This window comes from Lepeophtheirus salmonis, chromosome 1 (assembly GCF_016086655.4).
Source record: "Lepeophtheirus salmonis chromosome 1, UVic_Lsal_1.4, whole genome shotgun sequence".
Taxonomy (NCBI): domain Eukaryota; kingdom Metazoa; phylum Arthropoda; class Copepoda; order Siphonostomatoida; family Caligidae; genus Lepeophtheirus; species Lepeophtheirus salmonis.
The window spans coordinates 31,374,165-31,382,357 of NC_052131.2; positions in this window are offsets into that span (position 1 = coordinate 31,374,165).

Sequence of the window (8,193 nt, forward strand, 5' to 3'; positions counted from 1 at the left end):
TCAAAAGTAAGGGTGGTTTTAGGGTTGGGAAGTACTTGCCTTTGGCCATACTCTTGATTGGGGGCCCACACTCGATATAATTTTGTAAATAATCCCCGGCAAAAAGTTCGGGGATTAACGACGAAAACATTTTTTTTTTTTTCCGTTCAAAATTGGCTTTTTTATTTTTCACTTTATGAAGCCGAGTCCTTATAACACTTTACAAGGCAATTAAATTAAATCACTTTTTTTTTATCCATTGTTTAAGAAATAGGATTGTTATGAAATTTTGACAGCTGTCTTTTGAAAATTGGTACTAACTAAGAAAGAGGTAAATTTGGAAAAAAATAACGCCAGCTATGTGTTAAGTCCAGCACTTTTTAGCCCATGTGTTATATAGATACACAAAAAAAACCTTTTAAAAAAGAACGATAAAGGTTTGTTTGTTTTAGAAAAAATAGATCATTATAAAAATTAAATACAACACTGATGGAGCAACATAGCTCACTGGACAACGCACTGGGGAGAAATTAATTTCTTTAACTTAGTGTGCTTAGGTTCTAAACTTAAACTAAACTACTAGAAGATAAAATATACATAATGTTATTATTTCTAGACACATGGAATAATCACGAGTGTAAGCAGGTTTTTCTTTATTTCCCATCTGGGAGGAATGTAGTAAAAACGAGGTTGATAATTTTTTTAGAACCAATCACACCTTTTATATTCCCCTCATGTGGGAATCAAACCTCAGAGTGATTATTTCAGACCTCTGGACTTCCAAAATTATGTATGTGGTCTTTGAGAAGCCATTCTTTGGTCCAATGGAGTAAATGAAATACTATAATTTTTAACTTATATTTGATCTGACCAATTTATGAAATATTCAAATAAAAAAATTACAACTATCAATTAGGTATCTATCAATTGTATTCCACTGATTCTGTGGGCTTTTAAATATTGCAATATTAGGCCTAATGATGGGGCCTTTGAAAAGCGAAATTCTTTATGAATAATAATTTAATATATGTATGTATATGATGCTTACATGCTAGCTAGATATTAGGGTTAATCCTGTGGGATACCATTTTTTGGGATTTTTGGTTGTTTTACACCTACAACAAATTCTCAAAAAATCCCACATTTAATTAATGCATTATGTGAGTTTCATTTAATTATATATATACAGCAAAAAAAAATTAGTATATTTGTTAGTTACTTTTTTTGTTCATGATCGGATCATTTCTCAGCTTTCAAAATAGCTAGTCCCTTGAGCTGTAAAAATAATCCGTGCACTATTAGTGATAATGATACAAAAAAAAAGAGAATGAAAAATGAGAAGATATGGACAAGACTAGCTTAAAATTGAATATTTATTCTTAAAATTAAAGATATTCATAATTCATTATGTGTGTTTTTTTTTGTTTTGTCATATTTCCCCCATTTATATTGATCACTTTGGCAATCTAAACAGTGATTACATGACGCTTGGACTCGGTTATTTACATTTTCGACAATTGCCCTTCCAGAGCGTGATGCATCTTTGACATCAAAATTACTAGTGTAACCATTCTTTATTTTTTTTTGCTGATGTCACTTCTTCACAACCCCTCAATCAATACATAGTCAAAAAATCACAAACCTTATTTTTTAATGCCATTTAACGTAAATAAATCGTACTTCTATAACGCGAGATACACAATACTAAAGTCATCTAGTGGAAAAATAATGGAATTATTTTTACTTTAGCTATTATAAAAAGAAAAACTTAAATTTCATATTATTTATTATATACTACGAGATCCTGATATTTCTTGCGATTTCGCTCTTTGACAATTACCTATTAAATAAGAGGCCTTACCAGGTATGAAAGGTATCTATGCATATAGACATGTTTTTGAGCCAAGGAAACAGGATAATAATTATCAAGGAGAATAAAACTTCCCTACTGTTTGATTCTTCGTCTCTTCGTAGTATTGAAACACCCTATTCTACATAATATATTCTCATCTTCGTTCGTTAGTATTATTTTTTCTTTCGTTTACCTGACTTCATATTGTGACTTGACATGTGGGTACCTTTTTGGAAATATATGATATTTTATAATACATATATATGACTCTACTGCCTTGGTATAAATATATATGTGATTATATCTTTATTGTAACTATGGAATATTTTTATCGTTTGTCATCTTTGAACAGTATCTTGTACAATATATATATATACCTATTTATGCTTACATATGGTCTGAGAAAACATAGAAAGGGAAAGAGCAGCCTTATTTAAATGTAGACTTATATCTAAATGTTACATTGCTAAATGTATAATAAATTTGTTTTTTTATGTGTATTTGATGTAGAAATCATGGCTGGTTCTAAACGGGGTACTTGCCCAGGCTCTGCTCCTGATTGCGACCCACACTGGTAATTCAATGTAAATATTTTAACTGTAGTAAGACATTTGATGAAAGGGCCAAACTTTACGATTTGATGGCCCTATCTTTTTTATTGAGTTATTCTGCTATGTGTGACGCTACTTTTGTTATTTTCGAAACAATGATTAAAAAATAACTTTGTGGTTTAATTTTACACTGCTTCTTGATGGGGAAAAATACCGTTCCAGCTAAGCAATGTCTTGAAAAGTGTTATGGGGACTATGCTTCATAAAGTGACTAAAAAATAAATAATAATTTAATAAAAAAAACAATTTTAAACGCAAATAAACTTGTTTTCTTTGTAAAGACTGAGACTGTTCAGCCAATATGTGAACTATTACATTGCTGAATATAAGATTCAACTAGTTTTTTTAAATAAATTTGCTGTAGGAACCAGCTATGATTTTAGACGGGGCACTGGACCAGGCCTTCCTGCTTTTTATTGGAGCCTGCAGTGGGAATTTGTTGTAAAACCTCCGCTGTAGTACCTGAGTACGGACTCGAGTCCTTTTTTCATGGACTTGGACTTGACTTGGTTTGTTAACTTCAGGATTTGGAACCAAGTGGGCTCGTAGAAGTAGAAGCAGGGCGGGCGTTGTTTTATTTTAGAGGTGATATTCTATAGTTGTTGTTGTCCTTTTTGTGGAGGGGCGACTGTCATACATTGAAGTATGGAAGAACGTGTGTTTGCCGTCGAAAATATATATATTTCTCAAAAATGATTTGACATAAAATTTTAGACAATAAAATAATTGAAATTAACTCCTGAGTTTTTATGGGTGCAATTTATAAATATCCGTTAATTGCTTCAATTTCTAATATAAAAAAATCGATTTTTTTCAATTCATTTTCATGATTTAAAATTTGCCAAATTATTTGAACGGGATAAAATTTCCAGAAAATTATACACAAAAGCTGAAATTGGTTTAATGGAATCAACGTAGCTCAATGGCTCACTTGGGAAATATTATTCTCTTGAATACAATGTGCGTAGGTTTTCCCCCTGGCCATTACTAGAGAAAGAAATACACTCTATGTAAATGGATTTAACACAAGATTCCTAGGTCAGGCGGAGTCAACATACAACTATAATATTTATTCATACTGAACCAGTGTATCTCCAACTGATCAATTAAAGAAACATTTAAAAAAAAATGGTTTATTAGATTTGGTGTTCTGTAAGAATTTTAAATTGAGGTAATTGGATATATTTTGGAAATAAGAATATTTTAAAGTAATTTGCAAAAATCAACTAATGATCAACAACTATAATAGAAAGTATGTTGTGTTTTTTAAATTTTGCATCTTTTTAAATAAAATAACTATCCTTCTTCATCCACTAAATGAATATTTATATTAAAAGAAACAACAAAACTAAAAAAAAATACCTGGTATTTAAATACCAAAGTTTAGATTATGCAGTGTATGTACTTCACCTATCAGATATGATTTTCAAAACTGTGTAGAACTAAACTTTAAGTGTTTAGTATTATTATTTCACAAAAATGTGACTGTTTTTATTTATTCGACTTGTTTTATTTCCTTTTAGAAAAAGGAAGTTATGTTGCCCAATCAGTATACTCACAAAGAGAAATTTTAGAAAAATGCAATGAAAAATAGATCGACCTTTCTTTGCATAAGGTCGATTAAAAAAAGTAAAAATATTTTTGCAACTAATACCAAAATGAAATATAGACGTAACATCTTCTTTTAAAAAAAGAAGGTTGGACTTTTTCTTTTAAAAAAAAAGCTATTCTAAAATTGTATAATAGAATATTTTTCTTCTTTATTTTACCAAAAAAAAAAATCTTGATTTTGATTTTCTAAAATAATATTCCCCAGGTCCTGCTCATACTAAAGGCAGTCCTGTTAAAAAAAATATTTTTGAGAGGCTCATTATTTGATTTTTTTTTCTTGTCAAGTCATAGCGCCTATTCAAGGAGCAATCATATCCTTCAGACTATGGATAGTAAAAATTCCTTATGTACACATTTTTTTAATAGTAATATTAAGTTACTAAATAAAAATCAATATTTATCTTTCTAAACAAAGGGGAGTCTGAAGCAGTTTTGTTTAAAATATGATCTGTTGGAATGTAATAATAAAAGAAACTGAAAATGAACGTGGTAATCCGAACAATTTGAAGAATATTTGGGAGAACATCACCTTTGCTGTCATGGCGTTTTACTAGAACAACTCATTCAGCAGTGGGAAGAAGAAAATAAATTCAAATCCCACTCCGTAAATAGTTAGGACATGTAGGCTGGAATTACAGGGATGACGGCCCATAATTCTACTCCTAATCCAACAAGGACTTAGACTTATAACTCTGGGGTAGAGCCTCATTGTTACACTCTGCCTTTCATTAGCATGGGCGATATTTATTACCATATAACTAAATATTACCTTCTCAAGACTGAAATAATATTTATTACAGAGTTGGAAGATAAAAAAAAACACCGTTCATATTTTCAACTAGAAAATAAAACCACTCTTGCTTTCTTGGACATATTTTATACGGTTCTGGTCTGGTAACATGTGCAAGAATTTTAATTCTTAACAAAGTTACCCAGAGCTGGTTCTGACTTATCTGACCTTAAAGGCTGTTAATCTGGTCTTTAAGTTTTTTTACGCTTGGTTTTCTGCTCTATCACCGACCACAGACAGAGTTCTAGCAGAATGTGCATACTTTATACAAAAAGAATTAAAACAAGATAAGTTATTTTTCAATTATAAAAATTGCAAATTTACTCAAATTAGTCGAGTTATACAAGGCCTAGAAGCTTTTATAGTGGATCTACATTTTGAGCAGAAACTTCAAATATTAAGTATAGATTCTGTTAATTCAAGGAAGATAGATAAAAATTTTTTACATACTGGGAGATCATACTTTTTACAATTGTAATAATATACATACCAAAAAAGCAAGGAAGAATTACTTATTTACAGCTAAAAGAGTAATCTGAAAAATGAATTTTATTATCATTCATATTTTTAGATGAAAAATGGCCTGTCTTTGAGTTTATTATTTGCAAAAAGTGCCTTGTGATGTATGAATATGTCTCTGTGTATCTACATCATAGACATCAGAGCCTTGTCATGATTTCTCTTTTTTTGCAAAAATAAATAAATGATCAAAATATCAACATCATAGACTCACCTCTTTTTTTTTTTTTTTTTTTTTTTTTTTGCATTGGATAATCCCTACAAGGCCCTGCATCCAATCAAATATACAAAATTATTTTATCATGGTTGATCCCAAAATTCTTTGATTTATGTGTTATTACATTAGTTAGAGCATAAATAAATTGTGGCTTCAAAATGGGTTCTTTTGTGTTGGGAATTTTATTATTAATATTATTAACGTGTATTTGCAACCCGCCAAAAAAGGAGAATTCTAAAATGAATAAATGGAGAAAAGCTGCTTATTTACTAAGGCCCTATGACTTGTTCCTGTCCAGTGTGATCTTTATAGCTTTACTCAACATTTTGTCCAATAGAAAAAGAATCAAAATAAGTTGGCAGGTACTAATTTCGTACTATTGGGATATTCTTTATTTAAAAATAGAATATGTTTTTCACAACTTAACAATGGATAATTCAAATTAAGCCCACCAGCGTTCATGATACTGAAAGAATAAAAATGAACTGTCAAAAAAAGAATATAGCATAAATTTTAATATTAAGTGGAATTAAAACCTTTTGATAACGACGCTATATACTTTATGAATTGACAAAATGTGTCTAGATATGAGTTTTATTCTAGTTTGACTAAAACTTAATAAAATATTTCTAATTATTTGAATATTGATAAAAAATTACAGTCTAATTGTGTCGTTTGTTTTTTCCAATGTCCCAGAACTTAGTGTTTTGTCGGTCGCTATTTATTCGATCCGATTCAGGCTTATTACTTCAGACTAGCATTCCTTAGGAATTTTTTCTAATACATGGACAGTTTATTAGCCCAAATAAGAAAAATCATATATTTATTAAGAGTTTTGCACAATGCACATATACTGCAAAAGTAATATATAAAATTTTATTATAATGCAAACATATTATTACATTTTTACATAGTTTTATAATTTATTTTTTTATATAATGAAATAATTAAAAAAGGGAAAAAGATATTCTAAATAATGTCACCATGGATGGATTTTACCTTCTTGAAAGACTGCCAAGTGGACTGTACTGCAGTCCTCGGTCATAATTAAGGACCAAACAACACTAGATATAGACCTCCGGCATTATTCCCCATAGATTGATGACTATGTTCTCCGAGGCATTAATATTTAAGTGGCGAAATCTACAGGAGTTCTCCTTAATTTGTGGTCTAAAGGGTTGAGATCCGTGCTGTTGAGGAAAGGGTACATCAACTTTTTTAAATTATGTTTATTGTTCCAATAAAATTTCAATAATTTATTAGCCACCATTTATGCTGCAAGACCTTTTTGATGCTAATGGACATTGTCATGCTAGAAATATTATTTTCACTGGTGCGGCCTTGACGGACTCCTTCACAAAATTAAGGTCAAATTTAAGATTTTAGCTGGAATTTGGATGTTATCCGTGTTTAATTTAGCTTCCATTCTCCTTTTGATATGAAATAAAAGTCGTCTTAGTTGTTTTTCTCCGTTTCACAATCTATTAATAAATATTTCTCGCATGGAAAAAAAAAATAATACGAATTCCTTTTGCCGTGTTCTCCAAACATTTTTGATATGATAATATTTTTACTTATCCAAATATCTGCTTATATCGCTTATCCTCAATTATCCTTATACAGTTTCAAGAAAATAATCAAGTTAACATTATTGCAGAAATAATGTTTTGTTATGCCCAATAAATTTTAAAGTTTTGAATTTAATTAACTTTTTCGCATAAAATTCGTTTATTAGATATCTTGAATAATTCAATTATTATTTTAACTTTTTTTGGAACATTTTGATAAAATCAAAATTTTGGTTCTACTTTTTTTTATAAAAAAAAATTCTTCAAAAAATGTTTTCTCTGTTTTCTCATTAATTAATTTTTTCCCAGAGCCATAATTTTTCAAAAGTATCTTTTTTTGGGAAAATATTATGTGCGCTCTACGCGTTTTGATGATATGATGACAATTTTGCTACAAAATACTACTTAAAGTAAGAATGGATTTTGGAGCACAATGCAGCCCAATGGCCACTCATTGGATATCCCTGCACTAAACTCATGCTGATACTATAGTCTTTTTAAACTAAGACTTAATTTTACGAAATGTTATACATTTATACAAGAACTATTATCATTTTTATTGATATCGACAAGTAAAAAAAGGATGATTTTTTTTATAAGAAAGGATATAAAATTTTAATGATAAAAGCACTATAATTGTTCGACTGTGTATCATGTCATTAAACAAGATTTATTTTTAACCTGTTAATTACCCGTGTTATACAAAGGATGTTTACTTATGGAGGTTTAAGATAAACAAACAGCTGTGAGACTTTGAGCAAAGAATGAACAGGACCTGCAAAAACAAATAGTTTTGTACAATATTTTGGTTTACTCCAAAAAAATCCCAAAACTTGTTGACTTAAATGTCGATTTGTATCAGTAATCAGTATCTAAACATTTTAAAGAATAAAAGTTCGATCTCTCATCAAAGTTTTTTTTTGATTAATTATCAATCATCATTAATCAGTGACAAATGATGTTTATAACAAATAAGCATTGAAAAAATATATTTTATTTGTCTTTGTCTTTTAATTTCTTAGGATCTTGTAAAAAAGAAAACCAGT